Genomic DNA, 24765 nt, shown 5'->3' with positions numbered 1-24765 from the left:
GCGCTTGTGTGCCGGTTAGCGGATATCATTCCTAGCTATGGCGCTAATAGAACGAATATCAATGATTTCGTCTCGGATCGGCGTATTTATAACCTTCGGTAGTCGAAAATCGTGCAGTAGCTGGGTGGGGTAAGTGGCGCACGCGTATATCGCGTCTAGCGGCGCTAACTTAGGCGACCGGCGCTCGTATTACGTCATATTCGCGTATATTCGGCGAAAATCGTAAAAAACTTGCTTGTTATTGGTTAATATATCGGAAGTGGAGGTAAAATAGGCGCCACTACCGGAAGTACGAAGTTATAATCGTGTATAATCGTCGATATTCGATAATTTCGCGATTGCGATTGGTCGTAAGCGCCACCACCACTAAATAGATTGGGAAAAATGTCGTATTTGGTCACTGACGTCATAAATGGTCATTAAAATAGTCGAATGTTTGTCAATCAGGGGACAGAAAAATATTCATTCACCTATAAGATCGGAGAAAATTCATTCTACACAGAGATAAAATTATTTTCTCCCACATAAATACGACGAAATAAATTTCTCCCAGTATATAGGTGATAGAAAGTATAAAATTAGGTTTCTCCCAGCTTAAGTGACAGAAGAAAATTATTTTCTCCCACTAAAGTGGGAAAGAAAGCTGTAATTTTCTCCCACTACAAATGCCCCGATTTAGGTGACATATGTAGCGAAGAAAATATGGTTACGTAAATCTAGTAACAGCGGGAGAAATTACCTATTTGTAGATCGTAGAGTTGAAAGTATTTCTATTGAAGTATGAGATTCGTAGATGTTGAATTCGAAGATTAATCGTAGAGTTGTATTGCATATTTAATTATCGTCGATGTACTTGTATTGTCCCTGTATGACGTATGACTAGTGACCAAATATTGTAGAAAATGCAGCCATTTTATCCCGATGAGACCCTTGAGATTTGTAGATGTTGAATTCGAAGATTAATCGTAGAGTTGTATTGCATATTAATTATCGTCGATGTACTTGTATTGTCCCTGTATGACGTATGACTAGTGACCAAATATTGTAGAAAATGCAGCCATTTTATCCCGATGAGACCCTTGCCCCGATTTTCGTACCGTATTTTTCGTAGATATATAGCACAGAAGACACTAAAGACATTCGAAGAGAGGAAGAGAAAGGAATAAAATAATTTTGAAGATTCTACCAGTACACAAACCAAAAACGTACAAAGACATATTACATCATAAATAGGTATGCATAAAGTATTACATAAATTAATAAATTAACCTTCGTAAATAATAGAAAAGATAGTAACAATATAAAGTTCTTCTAAACAATAAAAAAAAATGAAAACAAAAACGAATTTACATCTTCGTAATAAATGAAAAGTGCTATTTAAAAGAAAATAAATAAATAGAATACCTATACAAAAATAAATATCTAGGTTACATGTTTTTTATACATTTTTAAAATTTTACAATTTTTTTTTTTTTATTTGTTTAAAATGTCAAATCCGGGAATATGGACAGCTTCATGAACCGCATCGTCGAAATATAATGATTTATGGATATAAGATGATAATAGATCACTTTGATCGACGGTGTAATAGACCAATTGTTTAGTGTGCCTACTTAGTGCAACGACTACATGAGGTAGACTGTGATAAATTGAGTTGTCGTTTTTCAAATATCGAATTACGATTACAAATTTGCTTTGTTTTCCCTGAAACTCGTGGATGGTATTGGTTGGAAAGTTGAAATTCAAGAAAAATTCCTTCTCTTGTTGAGTAAAAGTTAAGTATTGCGTATCTAGTACGCGAGGAATTGATGTGATATTGATATATCGATGTATCTTGATTTCAGATTTTACATTCGAAGTTGAAAACATGCCATGTTCGTATAATGGAAAAAGCAAAGCTGATACAGTCGTAGAACAACGATATGAAATAGAAAGAAATTCTTTTTCACTGATCAAACTCGTAGGAATCATTTGATGAAATATTTCAGTGATTGTAGATCGATTAATATATGGAATTTGAAGACAATCTCCAATTAATATCACTGATTTGGCACAACTTTTGGCCGCAGCAAAAACAATTTGTCCGAAGTGGAGCATGAAAGCCTCGTCCACGAATAGTCGATTATAGGTATATCTACTATTACTCATAAGGAATGAGTCAATAGTTCGATAATGGTTTTTCATGAGATGATGATCAGGAGACATTTGATGATTGATGCTTAGACGAGTTTTGAAGTCATTGGCCCCCTCACGAGTAGGAAATAGTACTAAATCTGACCCGTAAATACTTATATTATTTAAAATATAAGTGGTCTTTCCGCATCCAGGGACGCCATTAACTACTTTGAATCGTGGAATTGTTTGAAAATTCAAGTTGATGTTTTTACATTTGAAATAGAGTTCGAAGTCACTAAGAATACGTGTTTCTTTCGTAGCAATAAGAAGATTCGAATATAGTTGAGGTGAACCAGACTTCAATTCGTCGGATTTAATCAAATTAGCTCCGTCATATAGATATTTATGGTTACGAAGATTCGGAGGAATAATAAAGTTGTGATTAGTAGTGTTATAGACACCAATATCTATTCGAAGATTTGACTGGGATGAAGTATCAATTTTACCTGATTCACTTACCACCGATGAATGTATTAGATGGGCTTCCCATATTGCGTCGAATGAATTTGAGTACCATATGCTAAGTTGTTCAGTAGCAGCTCGATGTAGTAAATCGATTAATACGCAGTCATTCATCGTCACAGAAGTCGAGTATACAAATTCGATGAAAATAATAAGATTCTAAAGTACTGTAAAAACAGAAGAAATGAAAACTAAAAGAAATATAACCTAATGTAAAATAATAATAATTGTATCTCGTAGAATTAAATTAAATAAAATGAAACATAAATCTGTCGAATAATATACGATACTCTGATTGGTTGAAGACTGAATGTCTTCGGTGACGTAGTTATTTTATCAACCAATGAACAACAAGCGTACTAATCGTCGAATTTTTGTTTTGATTGCAGATCTGGCTGGAAAAACACACGTGGAGAATTATCACACATGTACATCGAGTAAGTATGAAATTGTTACACTAATTGATATATTAATTAATCACTTGATTAATAATGACGTTGATGTTTTGCAGGTGGATCATCGAGCGAAGAATGCTGCAAAATCGAATCTTTGGCCAATGAATCCGAACCCAAGTAATTGATAAGTCCAAGAACTATTTCCAGTATAGTATGTTGGGTTTGTGATACTAAATTCTCTACAGATCCAAATGGAGGATTTTTATCGAGAATACGTTCAATCTGGTGTACGTATCGAACAGAAATGCCTTTCGTTTGTCTTGACACGTCGTAACGAAGCCAGGATCTGAATTTATATGCGATGGATGCGGTATTACCAACGAAGGAAGGAGGTAATATAACTAATCTCTCGACTTTGCAATCGATAAAGTGTTGAATTAGTTCGTTCGTTTCACGCTGTAACTTTTGTAGCTGCCATTCATCTGCAATACCTACGTTTCCTGTCGATAATAAGATTCTCTTCGGATATCGTATTCCAGCAGTTTTGAGATTTTGCAATAGAATTTTACCGGATGCAAACTGATCAAGGAAGATGTTTCGTGAAATCGAGTCGGATAATGAACGGGCGTTGTGCGCTATGCCGAAACACAACCCGTCACCTATCATAAGATGACTTTGAAAGAAATAAACTAATTCCGGCAGCTCCCTAGAATTAGCAATATTACCAGTAACAACATAATGGGTATCGTCCGATACAGCAGTGACAATATCCACGATTTCATCAGGGACACATCGATCAATCGAAGTTGGTAAGACGTCCAATAATTCGCGATAAGTGGGTGGATCTATCACCGCATCATTTTTAATCAAAAAGGTAGCAAAATCCCCAGTCTTAGGGAAACCATTGATAGAGATATCGGTTTGCTTAAATGGAATCTTGAATTGTTTCAGGCTCACGGAGTTAATCGCCTTGGTCGTCGAGATACCGCTGAGACTTTTGCTTACCGAAGATCGACGATTCTTCTTGAAACGTGGATTTCTGCTTTTGCCATTGTCGTCGGTCTGATTGATATTGATATTCAAACTGTTACGAGATGAATGAACGATCGATCGATGATTATTAGTCGATTCCGGAGTCAATGATAATGAGCGCTTTTTCGATGGATTACGTTCGTATACTTGTTCAAAATTCAGCTCATCATCGTCAGAAACTTCGGATGATAAAGGCTCGGCAGGTTTGATAACATTATTCTCATTAATGATACTCGTATTGCTGATAAGTAAATTTTTACATAATTTATTGTCTCTAATTACAGTCGAGTCGCCGATTTGTATCGTATTAGCCGGAACTGAAGATTGATTCGACTTACCATTAGTTCCTTCCAATGAAGGAGTATCGAGATCGATTACATCATCGTCGGTGGTGTTCGTCGTATTCTTACCAGTATCAGACCGTAAAGCAGCGTCGAGATTCACATTCGGAGCATCTTCTTTCGGGATCATCGCCTTCCACAATGTGGATGTGATAATACCCATCTTTTCCATCGTTTGGTGGCGTTTAATAACTTCTTTTTGTAAATCGTCTATTGTATTTAGGTGTTTAATACAATCTTTCGAGAGCCTAGTGATTTGCTCGGTGTTATGGATTTTGTCTTGGTGTAGATCAATGATTGTTTTACGTGTAGATTCACCGATCAATTGATGAACGATTTCGTCAATCGGTTTTGTAGGAGCTGTCACAGTTAAGGCATCCTTGAAATAAAGCGATTTACCACATTGAGCACCATCCTCAACTTCGAACTTACACTTACCTTGGCCATTAATTGACCCACATACCTCCTTAAGACAGTCGCTGTGATATAAGTGGTGACAAAGTCGACCAGCTCGTAACTCAGTATACGTACCAGAAGAACTGCCAAGGGTTTCCTTGCAGTGAGAACATACGATGATCGAAGAAGAAGAATTCATGATCGATACAACAGCAATGAATAATTACAATAATGGATTTAATCGTAAGCACAACGTTGCAAATACACAAACTTACCAATCGTAGAAACATACACGTCGTTCGTCGAATAGAAACTTGAAAGAATGGTTCGATGTGAAAAAGACCGTTAGAAATGAATTCAAACTATCCCTTCCACTCGTATGCAGAATCCAACCGGTTGAGATGATATTACTTGTTATCTTACTGATAAGTCGTACCACGACAATTACCTGTACTTTACCTGTGTAGTGTACTATGTAATCTATTATGAATAATTTCAAATGAATAAAAGTTAACATCGTATTATCGTGTTTTTTGATCTATATTATCGTAGATGATATGACTAGAATAGGATTACAAAGTATTACACGATCATGTAACAGATAAATACAATTACATGATAAATTGATTCGAACCTGTTGAATACACGTAGAAATATATATACATAGGTAGGTTATATGCAAGTCTTTGCATTTCGTAGATTAACAAGATAATTGTTGCACTCAACCGGCGAGCATTGACAATAGTAAATTGATACCTATCTCAGATATTTCAAGGTTAAAACTAAATTCAAACAAAAAGTTACCCTTATGAAGAAATGACAACAATGTCTCGATACCCCTGATCAAGATAAAATAATAAAATAGTACACATCTTCGTGTAGAAAACAGAGAAAATTATAAAGTAGTTACACGTAACTATACCTAATTATTTACAAAAATGTATTCAATAATCTCGTATAGGTGACAAAATTATTTCAACGATAAAACATATTGATCGTAGAATTTTTCGAATAATTTTCAGCTGACTTGAAATGAAAACGTTACCGATGGTTTTCAGACGCAATTATTTATACGAGATTGAAATTAGAATACGTATAGTCGTAGAATTATTCACATGTCGAAATAGGGATAGGGTTAAAAAGCAGGGACTAATTATTCATTGAATGAAATAGGTTATATCAGATTCGAATTATTCGCAGGTCGTGATCAATATGATCAGAGATAAAATCAGAGTCGAATTTTTCACATATCGTACATAGGGACAAGTCATAGCCGGGAGTAGGTCAAGATCGAGGGTTTTTTTTTTTTTTATAAAATCGAAGCGATGGCATTCATTACTTAAAAATGGACGAAGGGATGAGCAATCAATGCATAAGCATCGCGGCGATATGGCTCGTAATTGTCTAAAATTGGTTCGACTTGATGAAGATAGGTGATAACACCTTCGGAAGCTAGGGTAGGAGCCTCGTGTCTTAACCATCTACGATACCAGAGGCGACGATCCGCGTCTAGCACCATCCTCTGAGCGATTATTACAGGGAGGAGGTAAATTCTACGTACTCCTCTCGCTACAAGATGTCGCAGAAGACGCGTCGTGTTTCTGATAACAGTATCGTCGCTTGGCTCGCGACGGAGATCGTGGCTTCCGATTGAGAGAAGGGCTTGTTCGGGAAGGTGTTCAATTAGGTCACGTATATTATGATATAATCGATTGGTAGATAAGAATTGACCTCCGAACTCGCTAAAGTCCCAAGCGTTCCTTAGGTGATCCTCATGGGATAGGGGCTCACGGGCAAGCCCGTGAGCTACCCCGTCACCCATGATGATAGTCTGATTAATGAAAACCGAGAAAATTTCTCGTTCGGATCCTACTTCTCGACACGAATACACTCCGGAGTACATAAGCTGCCGTTCAAAATGGAAGTGGCGAGCGGTCTCTCTGGGTAGGGGGTCGTTAAACAGAAAGCCGCGAGCAGCTAAATGGTGTTCAATATTGTCACGTCTGAACGGAAAAATACCGAACTGCCATACATTACCGTTAAGCGGTTCGTAACGTTGTATAGGTCGAGGCAAAGCGATGTCTTCATCGGGGAAATTAGCGTCGTCGTCTAACAATTCGAAATTACCGTCCCAGACGGGCATAGGAGGAACAAGAGCAGGTACCGGAGCTTGCATCGGATTGACTTGAATACGCCGATTTGGAAGTCGCAATCTCGGGTCCCTTCGATTCAGAGGGGCCGCTTCCCCCAAATTAGGTTCTTCAAGCACCCTATCAGGCTCTTGAGCAGAACGTTGCGTTGGTTCTTGCGCGAAAACAGGTAATCGAGGATGACGATTCCGAACAATATCTAAAGCTTCATCTACTGCATTACCTATTACATCAAAAAATGGATGTTTAGGTAACGGTAGGTAGTTGGGATTGAGTTTAATATCCCTACGTGTGATATGACTACTAGACTCACCATCATCGTTGACTTCACCAATTTCGTTATTTACAATATCAGGTTGATTACGCTCAAGTTCTAAAACGCGTTCACGAAAATTATGAAGCGAATCATTGGATTCGGCGAGTTGATTTTCCAAGAATTGGATCTGGTCAGCCTGAATTGATATCATCGGGTCAACGATAGCTGGAATAAATTCCATATCGACGTCGCCGTCGTCTCCGAAAGCGAGTTGAGCAGAGCAGTTTCTGTCTTGGCACCGTATGTCAGCCTTTAAGGTATCTCCCTCGGAAGATTCATGGTAAACCAACCGATTGATGTACCTTTGATGGTAAAGATGACTGCAGTTTGCATTTCGCACAACGACTTCGTCGGGTAGGAAGGGAATTTTACAAAATTGACACACGACGTAGTGGGTAGGTGGTTTTTTCACCGCATCGCCGTTATCAGATGGCACAGACATTTTTCTGTAAAAACAATCAGATACATCGTCGTATAATAACTCGTTACGCCACGAATAATCAATGCTACTATTATTGCTTGAATGGTTATCTAAATTATGTTCTAAATCGGTGTTAATATTATCAACGACGTCGTCTGGAATTATACGCAAATCATGAATAAGCGAAGTCCTAACTATCTCATTTGGTCCAATATGACCTTCCTCTCTAAAACGACGAACATTATCTTCGGTGTATATTTCACGAAGTTGATTATCAAACCAAGACAAACCTAAAGGTTGAATTCCGTCATCAAAGGTTACCCTTTTTGAAGTGTTCTTAGATTTTTTGTCAGTACGCTCAAGATTCTCATCATAATGTCGAATCGACGATGGGTATGAATCAATACTATCTAAGCTATCTTGAGAAATTGACTTGATCTTGTCTTGAATGGCGAAATTCGATTCATTTTTGAAATCAAAATTTAATCGACGACAAGTAATTGACTTAGGTATTTTCATTCCCTCATTCTTTTTACGTTTCAAATATCGACGAGAGTAGTCCTTATAACTTTCGATAACCACACTACCGCAGCGAGGGATGATTCGACGTATTTTATTAAATTTATTCTCATTCATTAAAAATGAGTCTTCGGAGATATTTGATTCGAATCGATCATTGTTAATGATTTCTTGAGCTTGTTCGATACTTACCGGATCGTAATCGCAATAGTCCCTAGGATATTTTTCGTAATAGTCACGACAATATTCGATCACGTGATATTGCTGAGGGTATTTCTTTTCCCTAAGACGACTACAAATTTCGAAATAATGATCGAGAGTAGGAATGCTCGGCTGATATTCATGTTCGTCAGAGAATACGGATAACACATCAACGAATGGTTGATTATTTTCATATGATGATTCACTATCGGTAGTGCAGCCTTCGATATGTGGATGACGAGTATTTTCATCGTATATTTTAGGATAGAAGGTACGACGAATATTATGAAAAGCATTCGTATGAAGAAACTCTGAAGTCGATGTTTCAAATGGCAAGCATTTATACGAATACATGCCGTTTTTCCAAACAAACATCGTGACAATAAAATTTACGAATCAAACCGAAGAATATTAACCTACCGAATGCTTGAAGTAATGATATAGTCACAATTAAATCAGAAATTTAACAACGTACCGAGTCTTTTTAATATTCGTAGAATGACACAGATACTAGTCGAAGAGTATAGAGAAACCTTCAGTTTTGAGGTTCAACGATATCAATGGGGTTCGGAAAATGGAATACGATCCCTTCTAAATCATCCAAAAAGGTAATGAAGAAACTGTAGAAACGGTGTATCAGAGCACATTCAATGATCAAAAATCCGTTTATGACGATCCTACGTAAAATTGATTCAATTATACCTGTGTTTTTACTGATTTATGCGTGCAACTATATACTCACATGACTATAATAATCCAAATACGACGTATCGGTGGTCTAATTCGAGCGAGGTGAATCTAAATACAGTGTATCGAAGTTATGGGCAGATATTCAATTTAAACACCACGTATTTTCAACGAATCCACCACGAACTGTATTCGTTAAATTCTCGGCTAAAACCAACACAAGTGGGTAAATGGTAGTCAAAAATATCACAATAGTTTGATTGAATAGCAAATTACCTTCTTAATCCGTTGAACCGACGACACTAATGTACGTATCGAGCGGGCGATTTAGAATTTTTTTGAAATTTACACTTTCGTTCGACGAAGTATTTTCGAATGGCCGACACTGCGTTTTCAGTTTCGTTCGCTGAAAGAAATAAAAGCCAATTGTAGCGTAGGTAATGTCTTGCTACTTCGTTAAGGTCTTCCAATAAAATATATGAGACTGTAGGTACGAACTTTCTGAGTCTTAGATCAATTAAAACATCGACTTACTCAATTACGCCGTAGTTGTTGAATGATGGAAATGATATTTACACTCGGAACGAAATTACCGTCCAGTTTACGCTGTCTTCGAAGAATCGTACGTTCAATTGTCCGGTATTCACGTCTCAATTTCGAGAATTCGGTTTCTGGCGTATCAGGGCCCGATTCTTCAGGTAGCCTTACGTATATATACGGCACGTGTTCAATGAAAAGATCCATAAACTGACGGTAAAAACATGATCGATTAATGTAGGTGTCGTTGATAGTTCGAAATTAAAATCGCTTCGTGTATAGGCTACTTACCACATTCGAGATTCGCACACATATGACAAAGAAGAGGCCGTTTTTTGGGTAAACGGAACGATCAATCGATTACTCGATCACTGTGAACAAAAATTACAAAGAATGTGAGTAATTCACAAATACTAGTCAAATTGTTTTATGATATTATAACCTACAGTATCAACCGACGTGTCAAAGGCTTTTGAACAACGATGAGATCTAAATTCAATATTGGTTGAGATTTTAGTTCGACACGTGTGAATTTAGCGAATTTGTTGAAAATCGAATATGCACGTTCGCAAGTCGGTTTACTTTCGATAGGAATATGTATTTCGTAGTCCGCTTCAATTTCCATTTTACTACCATCCAGAAAACATCGTGAAATTAATGTCGACGTATTAAGAATATGAGCAAAATTTAACTTACCAACTAATAGTAATCGCAGAAGTAGGCTCTGACGAAAAATCACTTCGATGTAGAATCGATATCAACCGACTGTTGAGAAATGATAGAATTGGTGAACAAATCGTACATCAAATTTACTCAGACCTGTTGATGCTTACCTTTTTACTCTCGCGTTGTTGTTGTAAATTCGAAATAAATGGACGCAAATTCGTAGTATCCGGCAATACGCGTCGATAGGTAGCACTAAACAGCCTAGACTTTGAAAAGTACACTTCCTCTTCAACTGCACGACATGCCGAAGTGCGCTCGATAGCAATTTCCAACAAAGCGCGCCTTTTCATATGACTATATGAAGTGAAATTCGAATAACTACACTGTCAATTTAGATAGGTATAGGGTTGAGAAAGAAAAAAATTTCTACTTACGCAAATAATAACAACACGAAGCACTGTCGAGAAAAGTACGTCAAATAAAATAAACTAATTCTTCGAAAAGAAGCACATACGTCGTCGAGAACAAATACACGAATGTGGAGTTGGTGGATTAGACAGACTAGGTTTTACTCGGAAAACTTTCGTTATCAACAAGATAAGAAGTTGCTTCGTAGGCACATGAACATGATTGTTATCATTCACTACACTAACCCCCCTATCTATACCCTACCTATCGATGATTTGACATCGGTTTTCGCACGTATAGCTTAGTTTCGAGTAAAATCTCGACAAATAAAATGTTGAATCTTCTTGAAAATACAAATTATGTACAGATTAAAGGAGGAATCGAGTCTTCACAGGTATTGTGTTGTCAACGATGAATAGAATACCTACAAAGACTTGTAATATTCATGCATTACCATGAACATGATGATTGAGTGGATGGGGTATGGTTTTGGGTGAATAATGCCAGCTGATAAGCAATTTCAGCATGTATATTCGGATGCGGGTAATAATTTCCCCTCTTGTCTCTGATTACCGGATTAGCTTTGTCTAAAGTATCTTCGAGGAACCATGCAAAATTGACATCATAATGGATGTGAGGAAGTTCATCTCGTAGGAATTTTCTATACATATCTCTCTCCAGCCTTTTCTCGATAATCGGTGAGGTAATATTTGGAAGAATCCAAATTTCCTCAGCCCCCTGTTTGAGTAGATAGGTTATCAGACCACGAGTTTTCTGGCAAGTTTTTCGAAAATCCATATTTAATATTCCATTGTTTCCAATGGATATGATGATTTTAGGAGGAACTACTATTTGGTGTCTCTTTAAATTCGACAATAACTTACCAGCTGAGATATTAGTACCAGATACCTTAGAATTTATCCAACTATCGCGTAATCGAGCATCAGAAAGAAAAATCTCACGCACGATGCTATGAGCAAGACCATCCCCAATAATCCACCAACCGTTGATAAATGCATGGATTATATTTGCCCCATTAAATCGAGAAATTGATCGATACCTACTCACGTATGAGTGTTGTTGAACAAAGTAGAAATAACCGGGAGTACTTAATGGAAGATTTGGATCAAAATAACAGTTTTCCTCGGCTAATTTACGATCGATGTTGGAGTATGAAATGGGCAAATATACGTCTTCATAGGTACCATTAAAAATACGAATTTTAGTAAATGGTATTTCTTCGATGAATGTTTTAACTTCATTATCGCCGTCGCTTACCTGTTTCTCACCTGAAATGGCAATAGTCGTCGAAGAATTCGATTCCATGACAATGAGATAATATTTATTTTTGTAGATTTTTATTATTTTATAGTTTTTCTTTTTTTTTTTTTTATTGAAGATAACGAGGTTAGAATTAATTCTCAAACCGCAGAATTAATAATTGTCGTAGATCTCCTTGAAGAATAAATGAAAATTAAATAGGTTCCTTCTTAGGAAATATTATGTACATATACCTATCGTTGTTAACGGGATAGATAGGTATGTCGTAGTTGAGAGATTGAGATAGTCGTAGCCGTAAGAGGATGTTTAAACGAATGAACAATCTCGCTAAAGTATGCAGAAAGCTTATCATCCATCACTATCGTAACACACGAACTTCTCAGTGGGGGAAGGTAGGTTAGACCAACTAGGAAGGGTGATGAATAGATGGGTAAAACGAAGGCGTTGATTGTAATCTAACAAATTTAGAATAATAGAATTAATGTTAAATTTCCTTTTCTTTGGAACAATCGCACTTTCTTCTGGTAAATTTACCCCTTCGTCGTAATTCACCCTAGGTCTTTTACGTAGATTGTATCGAGCATTAGCTTCGTCTCTAATGCTTTGTCTTAAATTTTCGTCAGGAATCACTTCAGCTAAAGTAGCATCGAATTGCTCTGATTCTTCAGACGTAGGGTTTTTACGAAATCTTTTTCGAATTTGATCAAATTCTTCGAGTTGTTCGTTTTCGTTCAAGTCCTCAAACTTTTGACTATACTTACGTTTGCGAGAATCGTTGGTTTTTTGAATAAAATCCTCGAGTAAATCCTTATGTTGAGCAAATTGACCGATTTTATTACGTAGAGTGCGATTATCGAGTTTTGAACGAAGTTTCGGTGATTTTTCCAAAATTTTAATGTGGTATAAACTCAAATACGTAGAAATTTGACGAACATTGATTAGACGCTTGTCTGATTCATCAATTAAATCTCGAATTTCGTAACAGTTTTTACCTACATGCGAAGTAATCACAAATGGCCCATAGCGTTTTGGATACAATTTTCCAGACGCTCCCTTATCAGCAGATGATAAACGATGATTCGTGACCATAACTAACTCGCCGGGTTGAAAGATACGAGGATCGCCGAACTTCTTATTATGTTTACGTTCATTTACTTGTTGCTTGATTTCTCGACGTTGCTTTATTAATTTGATAATAGCTTGATGGTCAGTTAAAGTATCGATTCGAGAAGTATCTAATTCGTCGGTATACACGGCCTTTTTCGCCAATTCATCTGCGATGAAATTACCATAGTCGGTCTGTCGTGCATACACATGACGTAGTTCGAATTCATCAAATTTGGATCGTAAATCGAGTATTTCTTTAAAAATATCCTTGTGATGAACCGGTTTGTTATTAGCATTCTTCCAATCGTTGTCTGACCACCGGGTATATGTGTCGTTGATCGATGACGTAAGATAAAAGGAATCCGAAACAATGCGAAGCTTTTTGATGTCATTTAACATGATCTGCATTGCGGTAAGTAGCGCTACGGCTTCAGCTAAATTATTAGTTAGAGGATATTCTGAGTTCGTGATTCTTTCCGATATGTTTTTTGAACTTTCAGGATGCCAACATATACCAATTCCAGCAACCGCATCTGGAGAACCATTGTTCGCGCAGGCACCGTCGATAGATACTCGTACGAAACCGTCTGAAGAAAAATAAACATCTTTCTCCAGATTTAACTTCTCTTTGAATAGTTCGTCGCTGGTAATTGAAGGTATTGTCGATTTTTCTTTATCCTCACGTAGTTTCTTAAGATGAAATTTAGCATCTGTTTTGATTCTGTTGCAGGGAAGATCAGTTGTCATGTCATTTAGTTCCCAAGCCTCTATCGGTGGGATTCCTACGTCGTTCGGTGTGTTATTGATCTCTTCCTCAATTTCTTTAATGAAGATACTCCAACCATGATGAGTATAAGATCCTCGTGAATGAGTATTTATTTTAATTCTTAATCGTTCGCCAATCATTCTCATCGTTCTCTCTACGAGATTCGACTGAGGATTATATGCTGTCGAACGACCAATAGTGATCTTGTATTTATTAAGTAACTCAGTCCATAATGAATTTACAAACTGAGTTGCATTGTCTGTAATTATTTTACGTATTTTAAGCTTCTTTGATAAAATGTCTTTGATTACAGGTTCCATAGTTTCGACGACAGTTTCCTTCGTCATATCTTTCATTCCTGAAATCCAGACTCTACCAGACAATACATCCTTAGACACTAATAAATATCGCGGTGAATCAGAATAGTTGGAGATTGGACCAAGAATATCTACCGAAATCACGTCGGCGAGTGAGTATGCCTTAGTATATGCGAATTCTAATGTCTTTTTCTCTGAATAGGTTTTATTTGCTTTACAGATTAGACATTCATTAGTAACGAAACGGATGTAATACTTAGCATTCGGAGAATAGTATAGACGACGAAAAATCATCTCAAGCTTGTTAGCACCGACGTGACCGTATATTTCATGTAAGTACGAAATCAAATCTTTGAATAACTCATCCGGTATAACTGGAACTCTGGTTCCATCGTCGTGATTGAACATTAGTATAGGTTTATTATCAACGGTGGTGATGGAGAATCGTCTACCGAGTTTATGTTTAATTATTTTCTTTGTTTTAGACAATAAGTAATCGGGTTCTTTTAATCAATGAAGAATCCGAACACATTTTACATCGCGAGCTTGGATTTGATCGAGTCGTCGCAAATAATTCATTAATCGTTCTTTAAAGCGAATGGGTAGATCCTCTTCGTCGGAAGTGAAATTTTGCAGACTCGTCGAATTGATAGTAAGTTCAGGAGCTTGAACTCCGAACCACTTTTTATGTTTTGCTCTAAGATCGTAGATTAAGTCATAACAGTTGAATAAAGTAATCCAACCGGCTGCTTTTCGATGTACTTCTGCGATAGTTTCGAATTTGTTGACTATTGATAACAAGTCACTTCGAACGTGAATGGTGCGTCCATGTAACCATAGTTGAAGCTTTTTTATGCTTTTCGCTAGATTATACATCTCTTTTTCGATCAAGGTGTATTTCTTTTGGTGCGGTTTAAAACTGTGACTAGTAAACATTACTATTTCGTCGTTGTCGTCATATTTTTGATATAAAATCGCATTCATCGCATCTTCAGAAGTATATGTATCAAGATATAGATCGATATTGTCTCTAGGAGGGACTAATGAGAAATCTTTCGTGTATTCTTTTCTTAATAACTCGACCGCTTCGTCCTGTTTAGGACCCCATTCAAAAGGAACATCATCACGCGTTAATTCGTATAATGGAGCTACTATTTGTTGATACGCTGGAATGAATCTACGATAAAGTCCAGTTAAACCGATCAGTTCCAGTATTTGTGTTTTTTCTTTTAATTTAAAATGACCTTTTGAAGTGTGCTTGTCGATATATTGGTTGAATTTCTCAATTTTCTTTGATTGTTTAGAAATCATTCCCGGACCTAAATCGAAACCCAAGTGATCTGTTTTACTCTTGAAGAACATAGTTTTTCTTGCGTTTAATCGTAAATTATGAGTACGAAGAATGGACAAGACTAACGTTAATAGTTCAAGCATACGTTCGAAATTCGCAGTTCGTAATAAAATATCATCGACGTACTTGGTAATTCCAGCAACATCTGGAATAATTTCATTAATCATGTTAACGAACAGTGCCGAAGAAATTTTCAAACCATATGGCAGTCGTATGAACTGGTATATTCTGCCGTCGACCTGAAAAGCACAGTATTTACGCGAAATTTCACTGAGAACTAGTTGCCAAAATCCAGATACGAAATCTAAATTACTGAACAACGTAGCCTCGGGGTCCTCGGTGATAATACGATCGAGTAAACCTGCTTCATTATAGTTATTTACTAAAATAGGATTCAAATCGACTGGATTTAAGCAGACTCTGATTTCGCCAGTTTTCTTAACATTGACGACTATTGGATTTACGTATATCGAGTTGGAAGGTTCGATAACATTTGTAGCTAACATTACTTGTATTTCCTTACGCAAATCATTCATTAATTTCTTCGAGGGGTTATATTTTGCCCCACGATAATGAATATCGCGATATGGTATGTTGAATTCTAATGTCACTTTCTTTCCAGTATACTTCCCAGGGAATTTTGAAAATACATCTTTATACGAAGATAATACATCGTAAGCCAAGTTGGATTGTTCCTGTGTAATCCTGTTCGCCTCTAAAGCTTCGTGTAAATCTTCCTTGAGACGCTGTATGAAGATCTGTGGTCCATCATCGATAACACCCTCAGGAAGTCGGTAATAATTTGCTTCCATAGTAGTACGTCGTAGAATATTATTCATCTGTAGTACAAATTCGTCCCTCATGTTTACATAGGCAATACTCAATTTATCTTCGTATTGATTTGGTGACATGAAATCGATCGATTCGACGTATTTGTTCGATGACGGACAGCAAGTAGCACGACGCTCTTTGAAATGGAGTTCGATTCCTAAATATTCCATTGATTGTGTACCAATCAAGAAAGTTTGATTACAATCTTTAAGTACATAGAATGGAATCTTTAGTGCATGTCGGCCGAAATATAGAGTAGGAACAATAATATATTTTGCAGTTTCAGTTTCCTTGTTATTGGCTAAAATGCAAATTGCAGGGCGATCCAATTCGATGTAATCAATCTCGTCGGAATGATTTGTGATTAGCGATAGAGCTGTTTCTTCGGAGATTATATTTGGAATTGCCCCAGAATCCAACTGAGTTGGGTACTCAATTATTCCTAATTTTAAAGGAATTACACAGGTAATTGACTTAGATCTTGGTTGAAATAATTGTGATTTTAAATCGAGATCAACTTCAACCAATTTTACAGGTGTTTTCGATAAAATTGATTCGTTAATGTTACTTACATTTTCCGAAGAAAGCGATATTCGGTTTACGAAATTCACCATATTGATGGCATTCATTGATGAGGGTGGTGAATTATCACTATTGATTGTTGACGTAATCGAAATATCGTCATTATTGATATCGATAATCTCAGAATTTTGTGTAGAGTCACAATTGGGTATCATGGTCAAAATATTATTGTTTTCACTTTGTAACATATCGATGATTGATTTGTCGGTGGCTTCATTTAATGAATGTATGTATTCTAAAGCTGCATCCTGGTTCGGTAAGGCAAGAATATTTTGGATGATTGTCATCGAGTTAACCGGAATACGATATGTGTCGCCGTTTGGAGTTGGTACATATACGTCAAAGGAATTGATAGTTGAATCCGTGGATTTAATCGATTCATTTATTTTAGGTAATTGATTTAACGGATCACAGCTACGATGTATAGATTCAATGACTTTATTACGCATATTTAAATCGAATTTTATTTCTTTTTCAGGTGTTATGAAGAAACCATCGATATTTGGACTTACCATCTCTTCAGTATCTTTCGCAATAATCAACTGATGACCTTGGTTGAAGTTCATGTTGAAATTCAAAAATTGAAGTGCAATGTCGAATGTGAACCGAACACATTTATGTTTAGAACAACTTGATTCGAATGCGGATAGAAATTCATACCATCGATCTATCGATATGTTGGGTGAAAAATCAACTAGAGGTTTCGTAATCGGGAATAATACTAAAATACCATTGAATTTTTTATCAATTAGTATTTTTAATATTTTGTCGAGTTGTAATTCAACGTATTTCGCACAAATTGTAGGATTATTGAACTCGAAATGTGCCAGTGAAATTACGACATTCTTTTTGGTGAATCTGGCATTTTCTAAAGCAATAGCGATTTCAGGAAGGCGTAAACCTTCACAAAGATATGGCTCTCGCGAAATGTCGCTAGTTTCTATTCCATATTTGATGAAATAAGCCAAATCATCGCCGACTATTTCATAATCACGTAGAGAAAATGTCGAAACATCGTGAATTTCCACTGGCATCGACGTGTCAGAAAAATCAATGGAATTTATTGAGTGGTGCCCTCCGAACTGTTCAGGCCGGAGGGGATATTCAAGTTTTTTGAAGCCTCTTCTTGTTGTTGCAACGATTGTTGTTGTTGTAATTGCTGTTGTTGTTGCAATTGCTGTTGCTGAAGCATTTCTTGACGTCTAAATTCCTCTTCTTCTTCATCACGTCGTTTTGATTCCATAAAGAACTGTGCTAAATCATCGTAAGAAGGAAAATCGACAGAATTAACATTAACTTTCGTCGGTCGAGGAGGTACTCGAGGGTTCGCATCGCTGCCAGCTCCAGTATTAGAGGAATTTGTACGATTCCCATATGGAGGGGGGTTTGGATCGCGAATTGGACGAGGTCGATGAATAGGTCGTTGTTGGGGGGCAAATGGGGCTTGCCAATAACCACCGGAATAATTAGTTAAAGGATCTTTTACTTGAAACGGAGAATCAGTATATTCCTCATGTCGTGAAATATCAGCTAGTTTTTTCTCGAATATAAATCGATTTTCACGAGATTCAATAGTAAAATGATATTTTAAATTGTTAGGAATCCGCAGGAAAATGGTATTGATGAGCATGATGTCGTTTACATCGGTGTCCGATAGAATACGGTACCACTTGAGTAATTCAGAAGCAATTAGCATCGATGATCGGTTGTCAATGGGCATGGTGAGAAAAAGAGTGCGAGCGTTATTTTGCTGTACGCTATCCCATAAGTTGCTTACGAGATCTTCTCTATATGCATAATATCCACGATTGAACGATGCAATGGCTTTCCAACGCTTTCCTTCATCACTTTGAATTAATTGTTCGAGATAAATACAATGTTGGTATTCGCTAGCTTGATGGAGTTGCATGTAGCGCTCAAACTTTTCGATAAAGCTCATAAGTTCGTTCTTATTCGTGTTGTTATAATAGATATCGAAATCAGCAAAATACTTTGGCTTAACCTGATTACTACTAACGTCTCCAAAAACTAGATCGTAACGGAGTTGTCTTTGTCGTGGTATGTTAGACGTATTGTTTTGTCCAACACGATTTTGCAATACTCCAGACGGACTAAGTAATTCCTCAGAGTTTCGATGATTATTATTTGCCCCAGCGACGATATTAGGTCGATTAGTTTGATTCCTAGACGGGGGTTGAAATGTTCTCGAATTAGGACTTACCGTATTTACGCAATTACGATTTCTTACTTGATATCTTCCGTGTTGATTGTAATAATATAGGTCATTCACAGCATCCTTAAGTTCACGACTAACAGTATTTATGCTAGTTACCTCTCGCATGATTGCAAGACAATCTTCGTGAACTGCTTGGATCCATTGTTCGGTAGCTGTCATTTTATACGTTACCTTGTTGAAAGCTCCTCTCAAGAAGGTCATTACTTTATCGTGGTCAGCTGTACGATTTTCCTGGACCATGATGTAAAAATCGCGTAAATCGCCTCGAGTCGTAGATAGTCCAGATTCGACACCTCGAATTCTTTCTTGTATATCTACTGTACGAGTTTCGCATGCAGATTTTTCATCTTTGATCCACCTCATAATTCCGCGTATATGATCTACCTTTATTGTAAAATCATTTTCTGGAACTCTGAACTCCTCCACCTGAGGACTTGCAAATTCAGCTTCGTGATCGAACGAATCATAACTATATTCTCTAGGTAGATGGGGTTCATCTGGAGTCGTTGGAGGAATCGCTTCCTCCTGAGCTGGACTCACTGGAGTGCCATCATTGTCTTGTCTTGGTCGATATATTAAACGAGTTCTGTCTGTGGACGGAGGTGGCAAGTTGACATTGACGTGAGGTGCTAAAAGAGTAGCTCTTTTCCAATAAAATGATGGTGGAATAGGTCGAGCACGATGATCCCTATCACGATAGCAAGTCTCGGGGATAGTGCTAGTGGTAGCACTACTTTGCATACGAGAAGAAGGATTGCTCAAAATTGTATCATTTGTAGGTAGATCGCTCCGTGGATTATTTGCTCTAGGTTCATTATCTAAATAATTCATTGTTCTAGCAATACGAGGATCGATTGAACTATCGATTAATTGCTGAAATGAAGAACTTGGAGTAGGAAATTGGTAAATATCGTCCTCATTTCCAACATTAGGGGTTGGCTGAGGCTGAGATTGAGGTTCGTTAGCATTTCGAAAACTACTCAAATAATTCATGTTGAAGAATCGTAGATTAGTGATGAAATAAGAAGTAGTAAATTAATCCAAGTTTGAATAATATGAACGTAGATAAGCAAATATTGTCGTATTGTACGCAGGAATTATTCGTAGATTGAAGAATTGACCTAATTACACAGAATAGTCGAGTAATTGCGTAGTTAAACGATAATAGAGTCGTAAGCACGAAGAATATTATTTGACAAGGTAATTGAAGATGTGACCAAAGGAATATCCACATTCACCATAAAAAATGGGATATTAATCGACGTAATGTAGAGAGAAAGCCTTGATTGATTAATTCGTTGTTCGATTAATCTATCGTAGAATGGTATATGAACCAAAGTCGAAGTAGTTGAAGAATTGAAGAAGGCTTTGTAGAGACGAATGTAGCTGAGAAGCTGACTAGTCGCAATGAGAGTCGTAGAAGTATTGAATTCTCAGAGCAACGTTCTCTCGTCGATCGGTCGAATTATTATGATACAGAAGGAGGGGCTTGCAGGTTGATAAGAGTGGGGATGTGTATAACAATGACCTAGATCGATAAAGTAGTCACTAGTCCAATCGTGTAATCTCTTATCGGTGTTAAAACCTGTAGTTTTTTGGACAAATATCGAATTTATGCAAACAAAATACAATGGGGAAAAACCCTTATGCGGTATCGTATTGTTCACAGAGGATCGATATGGTCGAGTTCAATTGTGTCGAGCTGATAAGAGTCGGTGACCAAGTATTATCTATGAAGGTGGTAAAAACCCATACATTGGTCGAAAACAATTGAATGTAAAAGCCTGTCCAAAACTTGCCCGGTATCAAATAATTCTTGATCCTTTGAAGTCTTCGTAAACCAGATTAAACGTGTTTTACGATGAATACCAATTTAAGTAGATATTTTCTATGCATATCAGACGTGGCATACACGTTGGTAAAATTGGTCTTATGAAAAGAATGTCGTGTATTTTGTATAGACATGTAGCTTTTCACGTAACAGTTGCAGTTTTCGACGAGTTTTTTATGGTATATAATGCATTCGGAGGTGCATTGTCGTCGATGTATAATCGCGATAATATTGTTATCTCGATTTGCAACTGAAATATTTTAACGCCAGGTTTTCACGAAGATATGGTGTTGATAAGATAATTTGCATGATGAATAATACTCCGAAATATTTGTGTAGAGACTTGGATGCAAAATTATGCTCATTTCGAGATAAAATGTAGATCTCTGTGAAACATGATGAAATTGGCTTTAATTGTTGTACTTTATCGCTGAAGTGTCGGAAAATGGCGCTTTGTCAATTCGGTAGATGTTTTCTATGCACATCCGACTTGGGACACAAGTTGGTGAATTGATTCTTTGATTAAAGAACTCGCATTTCCGTAGCGTTGATAAAAAAAATACATACGTGTAAATAAACTCCTCTCTCGTCGTAAAACAAAATAAACAAGTAAATCGTACATAATAAATAAGGTTTAACCATGAAGAAAAATGTCGTTGAAGTGATCAATTGTGGGAGTACTTATTCCTTAGCTAACGGACGAACTTACCAAATTGAGTTCTTGTCGCGAAACTTTTCCACACCTACGAAGTGCCTAAAGTCTGGTAGGAATTTTCTTACATGATATTTCAATAGGTATTGAATGAGGAGTTGCGTGTTTTCGAGCATTCTTGAGTATAAGCATAGAATCGTGCGAGAAAAAGGATGGAATTATCCAGTATGAAGATATTAATGGCGTTGATGAGACTAAAAAATATCCTGATGCATGACGTAATAAATCTACTCTGAGCACTATCGTTGCTCATTTTTGATACAGATTATTCCATGAATACCCATCCATTGCCCCAGAGCATTGAAACTGTAATAATTTCTTCACTGAGTGCTAGATTGTTAATATTCACAAGCAGTTGGGTGTCGACTCATCATATTGATGAGCTTAAATCAGTTGAGGGATATATTACGTATTTGACAATTCTACATTTCGTTGAGTATTCGTACGTCGATCGATTGATGTCGTTGAGTTAAATTTGGCCGTTTCGATAAAACATTGGCCGATCAATCGATCGTAGATTTATCAATTATGTTCGAATCATGTAGAATTATTTCTTGATGAGCTCGATGAAAATTGAGCTGTAAGTCGAACATGATAAAATTATCAAATACATCAACGTGATAGATATGTAAAATATCATTGATCACATGGGATCAATTCTAGCATCAAAATATGTAGACTCGTGGGTTTGTAGAATCGTGATCAATCAAAAGATGTAAATTTGCTCTATCGAGTTGAAGATTTTGAGCAATTTGATCGAATCGATTCCTGATTTTTCATCGTACGTATTAATTCGTTGATTGAATGAATTTACGAGTTTTATGTCGTTAATATTGTGAGAATAGCAAGATGCAATTTTCTCTCGATGAAAACTCGTAGTAGATGAAACTTACGAAGTATTTGAGGATAAATTTTGACTTTTGAGTGTTCAAAATTTGAATACTTCGAGCCCCACGTTGGGCGCCAAAAATATTATGTGGTGGGAGAAAAAATTGGAACCCAATCAAAAACTACCATAAAACAAAAAATTCATAAAAATTTTTTCGTTTTGAGTTTTGAGGTTTTTGATTTTTGGAATTTCCCAGAAATTTTCCAGAAGGAAAATTTCTGATTTCTTTGAAGATATGAGAGCCGACGATACACAACTTAATTGTAACTAATAACCTCATACCCACTTAGCCGTACTGGATATCCTATTATGCACTCTCCTGGTTTTAATGGATGTGGTCGTGCATATAATTAATATCTCTCACGATTCGTACACTAGCTCAGTGTGATGATCTTAGGGTCGTATGAATCGCGGACGAAGGAATTATTCCTAATTCCCACCGGAATATTTAAATTTATTTATATTTGTCGTGGGGACACGATAAAATACTTCGTGTGCTGAACGAGTCTTTGAAGTCTCAAACGCCAAAATACCATATTTACTTCATACTGTAGAGATACTTACTTTATTCGTGGAAATACTTACTTTTGTCGTAGATGGAATGATTTACCAAGAATAGTAATTCAACGAGTCGACAATCGTCGATAAATAAGAAAAGAACTCGAGAAATAACTTATATATTATAATTATACCAAGAATTAAAAGATGGACATGGTCCTTTTTGATTTGTGTACTTATCAGAATAACTTATCAGAATAAAGGGATTTTTATTGGGAAAGGAAGAACTTATCAGAATAAAACTTATCAGAATAAAGGGATTTTTATTGGGAAAGGGAGAACTTATCAGAATAAAACTTATCAGAATAAACTTATCAAAATAACTTATCAGAATAAAGGAAATTTGGGAAAAAAAGGAAAAGAAATGCCCTAAAGTGTCTACCTCTGTACTAAATTGTCAGTAACCGATCCGAGACAGACGAGAATCGATCACTTATCCTCAATGGAAACAGTGCTAAGGACATAAAATCATCTATGGCGATGAAAATGCCCGAGTCGTGGATGCCTAATCCATTTAGTATCGTAGGTTTCGTATGACCGAATTGCCTACTTAACTTGAACACGAACTGTACTGGATTTAATTCATTTCTTGGATTAAGCTGCAGATTAATCCAAGTGAATGATGATGACGACATCGGAAGTTGTAGTACTTACCAACTAACAACCTGTAACTTGACACTACAGATTCTTGAAGAACGACTCATTGATAGCTAACCGAAGCTATGGCGCTTGTGTGCCGGTTAGCGGATATCATTCCTAGCTATGGCGCTAATAGAACGAATATCAATGATTTCGTCTCGGATCGGCGTATTTATAACCTTCGGTAGTCGAAAATCGTGCAGTAGCTGGGTGGGGTAAGTGGCGCACGCGTATATCGCGTCTAGCGGCGCTAACTTAGGCGACCGGCGCTCGTATTACGTCATATTCGCGTATATTCGGCGAAAATCGTAAAAAACTTGCTTGTTATTGGTTAATATATCGGAAGTGGAGGTAAAATAGGCGCCACTACCGGAAGTACGAAGTTATAATCGTGTATAATCGTCGATATTCGATAATTTCGCGATTGCGATTGGTCGTAAGCGCCACCACCACTAAATAGATTGGGAAAAATGTCGTATTTGGTCACTGACGTCATAAATGGTCATTAAAATAGTCGAATGTTTGTCAATCAGGGGACAGAAAAATATTCATTCGCCTATAAGATCGGAGAAAATTCATTCTACACAGAGATAGAATTATTTTCTCCCACATAAATACGACGAAATAAATTTCTCCCAGTATATGTATAGGTGATAGAAAGTATAAAATTAGGTTTCTCCCAGCTTAAGTGACAGAAGAAAATTATTTTCTCCCACTAAAGTGGGAAAGAAAGCTGTAATTTTCTCCCACTACAAATTTAGCAAAAAGGAGAACTTTGAGCCCTTTCTGCTGAAAAAATCTTTTTTTTTAAAATTAAGTCAAAAAATTGTTTTTTTGAAAATTTTGCCAGAAAAAGTGATTTTTTTCAAATCATGGCATAAAATCAAGGTTTTGGTCATTTTCAAGCAATTTTTCCTCAAAAAATAATCTAACGAATTGGAGATCTTTGATAATTTTTG

General features: G+C 36.7%; 1 protein-coding gene and 1 long non-coding RNA gene across 6 annotated transcripts in view; both read left to right on the top strand.

Annotated features, from left to right (window-relative positions):
- Positions 1-24765, top strand: part of axo (axotactin) — a 123144-nt gene that overhangs the window by 63801 nt on the left and 34578 nt on the right. The gene's annotated exons all lie outside the window — the stretch shown is intronic.
- On the top strand, positions 1566-5322 carry LOC135834265 (uncharacterized). 4 transcript variants are annotated; one of them, XR_010556628.1, is made up of 5 exons: positions 1566-3074; positions 3149-3209; positions 3278-3424; positions 3504-4267; positions 4349-5322. It is a non-coding gene; the product is annotated as an uncharacterized LOC135834265 (long non-coding RNA). The 4 variants fall into 4 exon arrangements; XR_010556627.1 differs by having other exon boundaries at positions 3149-3424; XR_010556626.1 differs by having other exon boundaries at positions 1566-3424; positions 3504-3906; positions 3984-4267.

Source organism: Planococcus citri, chromosome 2 (genome assembly GCF_950023065.1).
Source record: "Planococcus citri chromosome 2, ihPlaCitr1.1, whole genome shotgun sequence".
Classification (NCBI taxonomy): Eukaryota; Metazoa; Arthropoda; class Insecta; order Hemiptera; family Pseudococcidae; genus Planococcus; species Planococcus citri.
The sequence above is the reverse complement of the archived record's forward strand: the minus strand, read 5'-3'. Positions and strand labels throughout refer to the sequence as shown.